The sequence below is a fragment of the Hyperolius riggenbachi genome, chromosome 12 (genome assembly GCF_040937935.1).
Source record: "Hyperolius riggenbachi isolate aHypRig1 chromosome 12, aHypRig1.pri, whole genome shotgun sequence".
NCBI classification, from domain to species: Eukaryota; Metazoa; Chordata; class Amphibia; order Anura; family Hyperoliidae; genus Hyperolius; species Hyperolius riggenbachi.
The window spans coordinates 61,270,535-61,284,439 of NC_090657.1; the positions used below are offsets into that span (position 1 = coordinate 61,270,535).

The 13,905-nt window shown below is 47.2% G+C and overlaps 1 protein-coding gene across 1 annotated transcript in view; it reads left to right on the plus strand.

Moving 5' to 3' along the window:
- Window positions 1–13,905, plus strand: part of LOC137541844 (medium-chain acyl-CoA ligase ACSF2, mitochondrial-like) — a 76,627-nt gene that overhangs the window by 135 nt on the left and 62,587 nt on the right. The gene's annotated exons all lie outside the window — the stretch shown is intronic.

Sequence of the window (13,905 nt, forward strand, 5' to 3'; positions counted from 1 at the left end):
GTAAGGGGGGCAAAATGGCCATGACAGTCCCTATTATTTTGCAATTTACACATTATGCAATAAAATAAACAGAATGACTTTTCTGCAGATCTGGCAGTGAGTGCAAGGAGCTCCCTGGCTTTATGGGGCTATATAAATGTATGCAGGTCAGTTCTGCATACCCCTTTACTTTCAAGCAAAGTTCTATAACAACTTGTGGAAGTTCTGAGAAGTCATTCTCAACTTTGTTGAAGTTTGTAACTTATTATAACAGCCACCTGGTGTAATCAACTTCCTCTCAAGTACTATGTGACATTTGCATTGCCACTCTAGCTTGTGCCATGATGATCAATGAGGGTTAATTTTCACTAGGTAAGACGATTGCATGTGCAATCGTGCTGCAATGCAATCGCGTTAACTAAGTTCTATTTCCACTATTATCATTATTCATATAGCGCCAACATCACCCACAGCGCTGCACAGAGTATATTGTCTTGTCACTTAACTGTCCCTCAGAGGGGCTCACAATCTAATACCTACCATAGTCATATGTCTATGTATGCATCATGTAGTATATGTATCATAGTCTAGGGCCAATTTAGGGGGAAGCCAATTAACATATCTGTATGTTTTTGGGATGTGGGAGGAAATCGTAGTGCCTGGGTGAAACCCATACAGACACAGGGAGAAGATACTGTACAAACTCTTTGCAGGTAGATCCCTGGCCTGGATTCAAACTGGGGACCCAGCTATGCAAGGCGAGCCTGTGCTTGCACTACCACGTTTGCGCCACGATCTGTTGGGTACGAGCGCAACCGCACCAAAAATCGAGCAGGCCAGCGATTTCTAGTTGGGGAAAAAAATAATCCTGGTAGTGGGAAAACACTTCGATTTAAATGTTAATTGTGGTGGTTTTTCAAGTGGCAAAACGGCTGCAATACGCTTTTTGTAGCGGATCGCAGGTAGTGGAAAAGGGCCCTTCTGCAATTTAATGAGCTACTGATTTGCTTACATATGACCTCAGTGCATCTGTATGTCTTGTCATTTGAGTGTTGGTTACTGTCACTGATAGTGTAGAATTGTTTTTTTCCAGCACCTGTGCTAGATTCCTCCTTTTTCCGATTGGATATCAATTGAAAGGACAGAACAATAGCCAGTATTTCAACTGATTTAGCCAGTAAAACAGGCAATATTTTCCAGCTGATCCAATTTTGAGCTAAAATCGGTTTTGCTATCAGTAGAATGTACAGTTTTTTTGCCTGGTGCGATCTTTTTTCTCAATTGGAAGTAGAATCTGAAGTACAAATTGCATGGTTTGTATCCACCGTTGTTGTGGGGAGATGGCAAAGAGTTTCGCCCAGATTGGTCGTTTTATAAATTAACTCAACAGGTATATCTTAATTTAGTTTATGTTGAATACTATTTTCCTTATCATATGCTTTGAGGCTTTGTTCACAACTAAAATCGAAATCGTTGACACTAGCAATTTTCGTTTTTTTCTCCCTCGCGCTTACTTGCATGTTGCGATTTTGTGTAAAGCGTTTTTCAAAGCACTTTTGCAGAGCGATTTGTTTTTTCACTTCCTGATGCAAGTCAGGAAGTGAAATCTTTGACCCGGAAAATAATAAATACAATGTATTTATTCTTAAAAGCGCTGGGAAAATCGCTATACCAAGCGCTTTTTCAAGCATTTTGCGATTTCCCTATACCTGCCAGGTGCGTAGCAATAGGGGGTGCAGAGGTAGCCACCGCATCGGGGCCCTTGGGCTAGAGGGGCCCCGAGGGACCCATCCTCAACCACAGTATCAGCTCCATATTGGTCCTATGCTGATAATATTCACTTCTATCAATGATTAGAATAGCAGTGATCATTAACACCCTGTTTCCCATCCCTTTCTTGCACCTCTGACACTGTGGTTGTCCTTGATTGGTTTTGGTGTGGCGTATCAATTATGTATAGAGAGCTTGGGGGGCCCCAATGCAAAACTTGCACTGGGGCCCACAGCTCCTTAGCTACACCACAGATACCTGCCATTATAGGCAAATCACCTCCAAAATTATACAGGCATCGCTTTGGCGAGCGGATCGGAATCGAACCGCTCAGATGTGAACACTCTCATAGGGAATCATTGCACAAGTGCTTTTAGAGCGATTTTCAAAATCGCCGGTGCTTAACTACTTGCCGACTGCTCCACACCAATTGGCGTGAGCAGTGCGGCAGCCCCAGGACCGCTGCATACCGATTGGCGTAAACGGCTCTCTATGGGGCTAGCAGGAGATCGCACGCAGGTTGCTCCACTCCGCCTTCAGTCTCCCAGCGGCGATCGCCGCTTGTCTATAAACATTGTACAGTGCAGTGATCTGCAGCAGTGCTGTACTCGGGACAGCCGTGTGACACGGCTGTCCCCCTGGGGCACAGGGAAGCGATCCGCTGTGATAGGATGAAGCCTATCACAGCCTATTGCGCTGATAGGCTGGCCAGGGGAGGGAGGGAGAAATTAAAGGAAAATGCTGAATTTTATTAGAAAAATAATAATAAAAATATTTGGTGAAAAAAAAAAGAAACACTGGGGGAGCTTTGCTAATGTATCTTAATGGGATGGTGCACACCAGCGGTTTAAAGTTTTTAGCAAACCGCAAACGTGGCTTCTGCAGCATTTTTGCGGTTTGCAGAAGCGTTTCTGCCTCAATGTAAAGGAAAAGCTCAAACCGCTCTGAAAAACGCTAGATCAGAGCGGTTTTCCAGGCGTTTTTGTTACAGAAGCTGTGTTCAGTAACAGGTTTACTGTAACAATATATGAAATCTGTACTCTTAGGCCCCTTTTGCACTTGCATTGCAAGTGTGTGTTGCGTTACCATGTAATAAAAAACACAGGGTAATGCAAGTCAATGGGGCCTTTTACACATACTGCCCATGATGCCAAGTGAGGTGACTTCCTCAGGCGGCTGAAGTCTCCAGGCAGCACCAGGCAGAAACAGGAAGTGAAGAGAGTCCCTGGCCAACCTATACTGGGGGCAACTGTACCTGGCTAACCTATTCTTGGTGCAACTGTACTTAGCTACTAATTCTGGGGCCACCTATACCTGGCTATCTACCTATACTGAGGGTGTTTTCTTGGGGGCTCACTGCTCACTGCAGCCATAACGTGCGTTGCAAATTCTCAGGTGCTGTGCGATCATTCCAATTTGGGGGGGGGGGGGGGACATCCTTACACGTTTGCCTCAGAAAGCAAAAAGTCTAGAACCGGCCCTGCTTACCGCGTCATGAAGCTTTGCGCCTGAAGTTTTCATTCCGCGTCACTCCCGCCGCACGGCCTGCAGAGTGTTACCACAAGCATTGCGCTTCATGCAAGGTGCTTGGGGTAATGAAAATCAAGGAACAACGCAGTAAGTGCGAACGATGAAGCACAGTGCATCATGGCGTGTGGACCAACGGGGATCCCAGTGACGTACTTCCTGTCTAGCAGGGAGCACTTCTCTGATCAGGGGGCAGCGCTATGCATATGACCCTGTCACCGTACTCTGCTGCAGGGACATACGTTTGTCATTTCTTTCATTGCGGTGGGATGCGGCAGGAGCATTGCACCACACCACAAAATTAGGTGTAAAACCGGCCTTATTATTAAAATTATGAGTTTGAGAGTAGAAATGCCCTCCCATCTCCTCCACATAAATGGACGAGATGTCAACCAGGTCGAGTCCTTCAAGTTCCTTCGGTTCATAATAGCCAGTGATCTAAGATAGGAAAATAACACCACTGCCATCATCAGAAAGCCAAGCAGAGGCAGCTGACATAGTTCAGCCTATCACAGATAGTAAAGATGGCCGCAGACTTTTTTTTAAAATTAATATCCGGGCGTTTTGAGCATTTAAATGACTGCAACTGATCCCCGATTGATTCGGTCAACTGGGCTGGATGGAGACTTTGTTCTGTTGGCAGAAAGTCAGGAGTGTGTTAGTAGCGTTGTGCTATTTCGCAACAAGTGACACAGCAGCGGAGCTTCTCTCACCGGTCTGCCTGTGTTTTCTCTAGAGGCCTCTAGTGGTCATGTAAGGTATGGGCTGTGGTTTGGCCTCTAGTGTTATGTATTGGTACACACAGCTCCCCGGGAGTGAAGGGACAGGGAGAAGAAGCTCTCGTGGTACAGAGAAGACATGGGACACCGGTGAGACCCTGCAGGTAGTGTGCACAGACTTTCAATCAATTTCATGCTTAAATCTAGTGTGGAGCGATTTGAGCGTATAGATCTCGCAAAGTGTCCCAGGAAGAAGGGGCCTGTCCAAGAAGATGATTTTACAGGTAATAAGCTATGAGGGAAGCATTTTAAGGCTTCCCCGCCTTGAAGTCGCCTGGAACGACAGGAGTAATCTGGATCGGAATGCTGTGTTCGCTCAAACGATACACGCCGCCCGAACGACGAGTTCCAGACACTGGCCTTAAAGGGAATCTGAACTGAAAAATAAAAGTGAAAATAAACATACACACGTCATACTTACTCCTCGTGTAGTCTACTCATCAGTCCTTTCTCCTCTCCCACATCCTGTTTGTCCACTGTGATCAATGGAATTTTCCTTCCTCCAATTTAAAAATGGTGATGACCCCTTAACAGGTTCCAGGTCAGCACTCAGCAGTTAACCAGTAATATCGCATGAGCCATAGGGATACATGGACATTGCCTTAAACATCAATTGTCCTTTCAGTTATAACTGACAGAAACTGATACAGTTGCTGTCAGTTAAGGCTTTCAGCTTCCTGTGAGACAAGTCTGACAAAATCTTGTCAGAAATGGAAGAAAGCGTTGTTAGAAGAAAATGGTGAGCTTCTGAGAGGAACTGACGCTGAGGTAAGTATGTAATATTCATTTGCAGGTACATCATGTGTTTATTTTAAATAATTTTCCTCAGTTCAGGTTCCCTTTAAACGCCCGCCAAGCGTCTGTGTTAACCGGCCCTAAGGGAGTCTTTCCCAAGGACTCCTTATGGAATAGGTGCTGACTTACTGAACAGAGATTTGCACCTAGGTCACCTGTGTCAGAGGCAGAGCACTTAAAGAGAACCCGAGGTGGGATTTAATTATGCTAGTGGGGCACAGAGGCTGTTTGTGCACACTAACCCCAGCCTCTGTTGCCCCAGGGTGTGCCTCCAAGACCCCCCCTGCGCGCCGCTATACCCCCCGCAGTGCTGGCGACACGCAGCGTGTCGCCAGCACAATGTTTACCTCTGTGCTGTCTGTCAGTGCCGCTCCCCCGCTTCCTCCGTATCGGCGGCCCGCGTCACTTCCCTCCAATCAGCGGGAGGGAAGGGACACGGGCGGGTAGCGCCGATACGGAGGAGGCGGGGGAGCGGCGCTGACAGACAGCGCATAGGTAAACATTGTGCTGGCGACACGCTGCGTGTCGCCAGCACTGCGGGGGGTATAGCGGCGCGCAGGGGGGGGGGTCTTGGAGGCACACCATGGGGCAACGGAGGCTGGTGTTAGTGTGCACAACCAGCCTCTGTGCCCCACTAGCATAGTTAAATCCCACCTCGGGTTCTCTTTAAAGGACAACTGTAATGAGAGGGATATGGAGGCTGCCATAGTGATTTCCTTTTAAGCAATACCAGTTACCTTTCTGTCCTGCTGATCCTCTGCCTCTAATACTTTTAGCCATAGAGCCTGAACGAGCATATGTAGATCAGGAGTCTCTGACAATATTGCCAGAGCTGACAAAATTAGCTGCATGCTTGTTTCTGGTGTTATATGAACATAACTGCAGCCAAATAGATCAGCAGGACAGCCAGGCAACTGGTAATGTTTTGAAATAGATAAATATGGCAGCCTCCATATTCTTCTCACTTCAGTTGTCCTTTAATCAGTACACTATCCAGTCCCATAGAAATTGCTATAAGACTACAAAAAAGTGGTCATCGGACAAAAATAAGTCTACGAATACGAACGCTGGTGGTCATTTTTTGTTGTTGTTGTAGTCCTATCGTAATCACTATGCCTCATGTAGTATGACGGCCAACACATTTTGAATATTATGAACAGATTGTGTAGGTAAGCTGTAATGCCGGGCATACACGGCTCGATTTTGCCGCTCAATTCTCCCACTCGATCGATTTCCCCGCTTGAGTCTGCAGGCGATTCTCTTATCTTCCGCTCGTTTCTCCATTGTCCTCAATGCAGAATCGAGCGCGGAAACGATCGGGCGGGAGATCAGATGTGTCGGAAATCATCTATCGAGCCATCTAAATGGCTCAGAATCGAGCCGTGTATTCCCAGCATTATACTACATGGAAGACGTAAAATTGAACAATCAGAATTGGATGTCCAGGCTTTACTGATTTTATTGGAATTAGTCGGGGCTCCCCTTTGAGTTGCAGTTGGTTGGCCTGTTTTCTGAGCTCCTCCCACAGCAAGTTATGAACTGGTCTGAGCAGACTGACACCTTCTCTCTTTTGACCTAATTATACTTGTTTACTTTACTTGTTTATGTAGAGCTGACTTTTTTCCCACAGAGCTTTACAGGACAAGTAGAACAATCACATCCCGTCTTTCATGTTTATTAACTAACTAGTCTACCTAAGCCCGTTTAAAAATGGGCTCTAGGTAGTGAAATTACCGCACCGCACCGCCGCCAGTCAGTGCGTGCACACACGGCCGCCCTCCTCCCTGGCCCGACCTCCCGTCCCAACGGCTGTCTGTACTGCGCACATGCGCAGTACAAAAAACCCAGGGACACACAACCATCAGGAGGATGACGCAGGGACACTTGCATTTTATTGTATAGGATTCTACCCCCGAAACGGCTTGTGCTTCAATGCTGGGTACACACGATGCAATGTCCTGTTAGATCGACGGGTAATCTGACAGGAAGTTGCATAGTGTGTACATGTCCAAACTGCTCCGATTGATAAGATGATCAATTTTCCAATGTTACCTTCCCAAAATTGATCCCGTTATCAATCTGGAGTTGATCGGACATGTCAGAAATAATCGGTTTGATCCCGTCCATTGGACAGTAAAATGTATTGTGTCACCTGAGGTGACATGTGACATGATGAGATAGACATGTGTATGTACAGTGCCTAACACACAAATAACTGTGCTGTGTTCCTCGATTTCAGGACTATCTATATTTACCAACATGTCCAATCATGAACCAGCCTCCACGATGATCAGTTCTGCAAAAGAATATCACTGACTGTCCTCAAAAGAGCTCACAAACGAACCCCTACTCCGTGCAGATAGTGCTATCTATAAGTAATAAAGGGTGAATTCTTATGTCTCTAGAATCACCTCCTTGCATTCACATATACAAGATTTCTCACATTGCCACACCCCTCCTTTGAAATCCCCTTCCAAAACTCTCAAATGTGGCCGTGTCATGCAGTCCCTCATTTCGCTTGCACGCGCATTATGCATATGAGTTGGTCGTGTAAATGGTTTGTCGTGGTGTTGGTTGTGCACTTTGTTGGAGGTGTGTACAAGCCTTTGCCTCCTTTTTTTGAATAGCCCTGAAGGACTCCTGCCCTGTGTAGCTTATTTCTTTTTACCGCAAGGTAATCTTTTCTGGACAGTCTCAGCTGCAACCAAACCTTGTCCAAGGCCCCATTGCCTTCATTCCTGCTCAGGACAGCTGAGAAGTATGTCTGCTATGCCAAACAAGTAGGCCACTGAGAAATGGGTTATTGCTGGGGATGTTTATAGGAGGAAAGAAAAAACAGTCATTCATTCGAACTAATGCATTGTGGAGGAGTAGCGTGTGTAGAAGCCATGGCGGTATGGGCACAGCTCTCTGCAGTGCGGTACAGAGTGCACTGTGAATGAGCAACATGTGTAGAAGCCATGGCGGTATGGGCACAGCTCTCTGCAGTGAGGTACAGAGTGCACTGTGGAGGAGCAGTGTGTAGAAGCCATGGCGGTATGGGCACCGCTTCCTGCAGTGAAGCACAAAGTGCACTGTGGAGGAACAGTGTGTGTAGAAGCCATGGCGGTATGGGCACAGCTCTCTGCAGTGAAGTACAGAGTGCACTGTGAATGAGCAACATGTATAGAAGCCATGGCGGTATGGGCACAGCTTCCTGCAGGGGGGTACAGAGTGCACTGTGGAGGAGCAGTGTGTGTAGAAGCCATGGCGGTATGGGCACAGCTTCCTGCAGGGGGGTACAGAGTGCACTGTGGAGGAGCAGTGTGTGTAGAAGCCATGGCGGTATGGGCACAGCTCTCTGCAGTGAAGTACAAGACAAGACAAGACAAATAACATTTATATTGCGCTTTTCTCCTTGCGGACTCAAAGCGCCAGAGCAGAGCAGCAGCCACTAGGGCGCGCTCTATTGGCAGTAGCAGTGTAAGGGAGACTTGCCAAAGGTCTCCTACTGAATTAGTGCTGGCTTACTGAACAGGCAGTTGCCCTGGTCTCCTGTGTCAGAGGCAGAGCCCGTAACCATTACACCATCAGTCAACTGAGTGCACTGTGAATGAGCAACATGTGTAGAAGCCATGGCGGTATGGGCACAGCTTCCTGCAGTGAAGTACAGCGTGTACTGTGGAGGAGCAGCGTGTGCAGAAGCCATGGCGGTATGGGCACAGCGTCCTGCAGTGAAGTACAGCGTGTACTGTGGAGGAGCAGTGTGTGTAGAAGCCATGGCGGTATGGGCACAGCTTCCTGCAGTGAAGTACAGCGTGTACTGTGGAGGAGCAGTGTGTGTAGAAGCCATGGCGGTATGGGCACAGCGTCCTGCAGTGAAGTACAGAGTTAACTGTGGCGGAGCAGTGTGTAGAAGCCATGGCGGTATGGGCACAGCTCTCTGCAGTGAAGTACAGCGTGTACTGTGGAGGAGCAGTGTGTGTAGAAGCCATGGCAGTATGGGCACAGCTTTCTGCAGTGAGGTACAGAGTGCACTGTAGAGGAGCAGTGTGTAGAAGCCATGGCAGTATGGGCACAGCGTCCTGCAGTGAAGTACAGCGTGTACTGTGGAGGAGCAGTGTGTGTAGAAGCCATAGCGGTATGGACACAGCTTTCTGCAGTGAGGTACAGAGGGCACTGTAGAGGAGCAGCGTGTGCAGAAGCCATGGCGGTATAGGCACAGCGTCCTGCAGTGAAGTACAGCATGCACTGTGGAGGAGCAGTGTGTAGAAGCCATGGCGGAATGGGCACAGCTTTCTGCAGTGAAGTACAGCGTGCACTGTAAAGAAGCAGCGTGTGTAGAAGGCATGGCGGTATAGTGGCACAGCTTTCTGCAGTGTAACACAGAGTGCACTGGGGAGGAGCAGGGTGTTGAGGCCATGGCGGTATGGGCACAGCTACCTGAAGTGAAATACAGAGTACAGAGCAGTGTATGAGCGGTTGTACACCTGATTGAGCCACCTCACGACTACTGACAGCCTGCTTACAAATGCCTGGAAAAATTTGCCATTTTTAAGGTGTTTGCTTTACCCGTTTGTGTAAATAAAGCGTATTTGTCTCTTCCCAGATTTTTCAGGCTTCTTCTGTCCTAGGCAGCTGTCCACCTTCCGCCTCTCTCTCGTGCTTCATTGATGTTCTAAAGTACCCCTTCCAAATAGTGTCTATTTAACTTGTCAGGCTGGATAAACAGTTGTAAGTCACAAGTTCAGAATAAGGGAGCAATAAAAGCTTGGCTTTCCTCAGCTCCTGCGATTGTTCCTGGACGGAATCACTCACACTATGTTTTTATTTTTTATTGAGTTTATTTTTAGATGGTTCTTACTTGCAGTTGTAATTCAGGTATGAGATGAGAATGCCAAACAGAATACGGAAAATTGATACTTACCTGACGGTAATTTTCCTTTCCCGCTGCTTACATATCGTCACACCTGGGTAATGTCCCGCCCACTTTAACCCATTAGGACCTTTGATATTATAAATTTACCTGCCTGTCCCGCCCCCCCCAGTCTATGTAACCTCGGTTCACCGAAGCCCACAGAAGGGAGGGTCCGGTGTGACGATATGTAAGCAGCGGGAAAGGAAAATTACCGTCAGGTAAGTATCAATTTTCCGTATTCCCTCTGCTTACATCTCGTCACACCTGGGAACTAACTAGGAAAACAGAAGGGAGGGAGACATAATGCTGTGCAATAAACCAAACTTTACTTGATTATGATACATGTGCTGACAACACCGTTTTTCCAAACAAAAGAGCAGATTGTGCAGTCATATCTACTTTATAATGTTTCATAAAAGTATGCATAGTAGTCCAATTGGCGGCCTGGCAAATCTTTTCTGCCGGAACTTTGTTGCAGGCCGCCCAAGAGGTGGATATACTTCTAGTGGAATGGGCACGGATCTGTTCCGGTGGTACTAAGTCAAGTGTTCTATAGGCCAACTGAATAGACTTGACTAGCCAAGAGGCCAAAGTTCGCTTTGAGGCAGGTTGCCCCTTTCTGTAGCCATTAGGAATCACCCATAACCTGTCCGTTTCTCTAAATTGCTCTGTAGAGGCTAAATAGTCTTTTAGCGATTCCACTACATCTAACGGATGCTTCAGCTGTGTATGCTCCTGATAGAAGGCCGGTAGAGTCCAATCTTGATTTAGATGGTAGTCTGAGTTCACCTTTGGTAAGAACTGTTCTACTGGTCTAAGCACCACTCTGTCCGTAAACATTGTTAGGTAGGGCTCCTTGCAGCCTAGAGCCTGCAGTTCAGAGATCCTTCTGGCTGAGGCTATGGCCACCAGGAATAACGTCTTTAACGTTTTATTCCATATGGAACAGGATTGTATAGGATGAAATGGCTCTCTGGAGAATACATCTAGCACAAGGGGTAGATCCCACTTTGGAAACATGTTCTTTTTAGGTGGGTTGACATTGAACGCTCCCCTCATGAATCTTTTAAGCAGAGCGTGATGTGCCCAAGCTGTTCCGGTCAGTGCCGATAGTGCAGAAATCTGAACTTTCAGAGTGTGAAAGGCTAATCCCATCGTTAGACCCTTCTGTAAGAAATCCAGAATATGTTGAGGTTCCGGTTCCATATAATTAAAGCTGTTTACTGTTGAAAAGTCTGCAAATCTGTTCCAAATCCTCTGGTAAGTGGCGTTGGTCGTAGGTTTTCTTGATTTCAGCATGGTGTCAATGACTTCTTCCGAACAACCAACCTCTCTCAGCCTTTTCCCTTCAACTTCCATGCATTCAACCGTAATCTCTGAGGGTTTGGATGATGTACAGCCCCCTGGTGTAGCAGGTCTAGGCTGTCCGGTAAGGGAAGTGGAGATCTCAACTTCATTTCCCACAACAGGGGGAACCAGGGCCTCCTGGGCCAGAAAGGAATGATCGCTAGAATCGTCACCGACTCTCTGAGTAACCTCGATAGCACTTGGTGTATCATGGCTGTTGGCGGAAAGATATACCCTGTGTGAAAGTTCCATGGGGCAGAAATCGCGTCCGTCGCCACAGCTCCTCTGCAATGGAATCTGGACATGAACTTTGCGCACTTGGTGTTGTGTGGAGTGGCCATGAGGTCGATCTCTGGAGTCCCCAGTTGGTCGCACATCCACCTGAACACCTCCGTCGACAGACTCCATTCTTTGTGGTCGATCGTATGTCTGCTCAGGTAGTCCGCTGTTGTATTGAGATGACCCGGAATGTAGATCGCTTTGAGATCCCATAGATTCTCCTCCGCGAAGTGGAATATTGCTGCCGTCTCCTGCAGCAGTTGTAAGCTCCGAGTGCCCCCTTGACGTCTGAGGTAAGCCACCGCAGTTTGGTTGTCCATGCGCAGTAGTACTGTTTTTCCTCGGATTAGGTGATGGAAATGAGTAAGGGCCTTGTAAGCTGCTCTTATCTCCAGGACATTCGCAGGGATGTGTCTGAGATCTTCCTCCCATCGACCCTGCGCTGTGTATCGATCGCAGTGTGCCCCCCAACCCGTTAGGCTGGCATCCGATGTAATCGTGATCGGTAACATGTGCTGGATTAAGTGATACTTGGACAGGTGCACACTGTCTTCCCACCATTGTAGACTGTTTGACATTAATGGTGTTAGTCTGACCCGTTGGGATAGGTTCCTCTTGTCCCACTGTTGTAGGAAGCCCCATTGAAATGGCCGGGTGTGCCAGAGTGCCCAACGAATCATGGGTATTGACGATGTCAATGTGCCTATTAGACTTAGACATTGAGATGCTGAGAGTGTTGATAGTGACCGGGTCAGTCTGACTTTCGCGATCAATTGTTTCATTTTTTCTGGCGGGAGACTGAGAGAATTCTCTGTGGTGTTGAACAACGCCCCCAGAAATACCATAGCTTGTGTAGGTTCCAGTCTGCTCTTGTTGTAATTTATTTTCCAACCGAATCGAACTAATGAGTCTATGAGTATCTGTCTGTGTTGAAGTATTTCGTTGAGATCTTGAGACAGTAGCAACAGATCGTCCAAATACTGGAAGATTCTCAGACCCTGAATCCGAAGTAGAGCTATCACTGACAGAAGCACTTTGGTGAAAGTGCGGGGGGCTGTACAAATGCCGAAAGGTAGGCATGTAAACTGATAATGATTTTCTGCAATTGCAAATCTGATGTACTTCTGGAAGTCTCGGTGTATTGGTATATGTAGATACGCGTCTTCTAAATCCAGTGAAAGCATCCAATCGGATACTCTGACTGATTGCGCGATGGTTTGAAGAGATTCCATCTTGAACCTTCCCAACTCTATATGTTTGTTTAGATAGCGTAGATCCATCACAGGTCTCAGATCTCCCGTTTTCTTTGTTACGAAGAACAGCGAGGAATACAGTCCTTCTCCCCTCTGGTGTTCTGGAACCTGTATAATTGCTCTCTTTAGAAGTAGCGTTTGTAAATATTCCTCCAGAATCCGTACTCTGTCTCCTGATGTAGGAATCCGTGTCGGCACGAATTTCCTGTGCGGTGGTTTCCTGGAAAATCTCCAACGGTGGCCCTGGCTTATGGTTTTTATCACCCACTGATTGTCTATTTCCTTCGCCCAGATCTGCTGGAACTGAGAAAGTCTGCCTCCGACCGGGCAGATCTGAGCGGGTAAAGCGTCAAAAAGATTTTTGCTGTGACGACGTGGATGGTGTGGCCTTCTGCCTGGTCATCCTCTGCAGGCTAGATTGGGAGCTCTGCCAATTTCTTCGAAATTCTCTTCCAGGTCTGTAATTCTTTGCTGATCTAAATCTTTGTTGCTGAAACCTATTGGTTTGTTGAATGTTAGGCTTTCTTGCTCGTCTATCCTGGGGAATCAACCCTGATTTACCCCCCGTAACTCTCATAATAGCTGTATCCATTTCTTGTCCGAAAAGGTGCTCACCGTCGTACGGGATTTTGCACCAATCTTGTCTTGAAGAAGGATCGGCCACCCATGCTTTGAGCCACAAAGCTCGTTTGGTTATCACAGAGGATGCCATGGATCTTGCAGAGCATCTGACGACATCTACAGCGGCCTCACCTATATAATCCGCAGACAGTTTTAAGTCTTCTAGTGCTGACAAGATTGATTCCTTTTCCATATCGGCCTTGATCGCTTCTTCTATGTTTTCAGTCCAGACTCTAAGGGCCTTCGCCACCGAGGTCAATGCTATACCTGGTCTAGCCGCTCCCCCTGAACTAGTGTAAATTCTTTTTAGTTCATTGTCCATTCTACGTTCCATTACGTCCGTAAAGGTTACAGCGTTCTCTCTTGGAAGTGTGACTGGGCGAGCTAACCGCATTACCGATGCATCTACAATAGGAGGGTTATCTAATTTCTTGCAGTCGGCCTCATGCATCGGGTACAGCTTGGCTAACCGGTTGTGTAACGGCGGTCTTTTATCCAGTTTGGTCCACTCATCCTTCATAACGTCCGCAATCTCTTCCATAAGTGGTAACGGAGTGAACTTCTTAGTCAAGTGAGTATAGTACTGTTTATGTTTTTTAGTATCGGAATCTTTTTCCTCCTCGAGGTCTTCCCATTCCAGTGCTTCGCGGACTGCGCG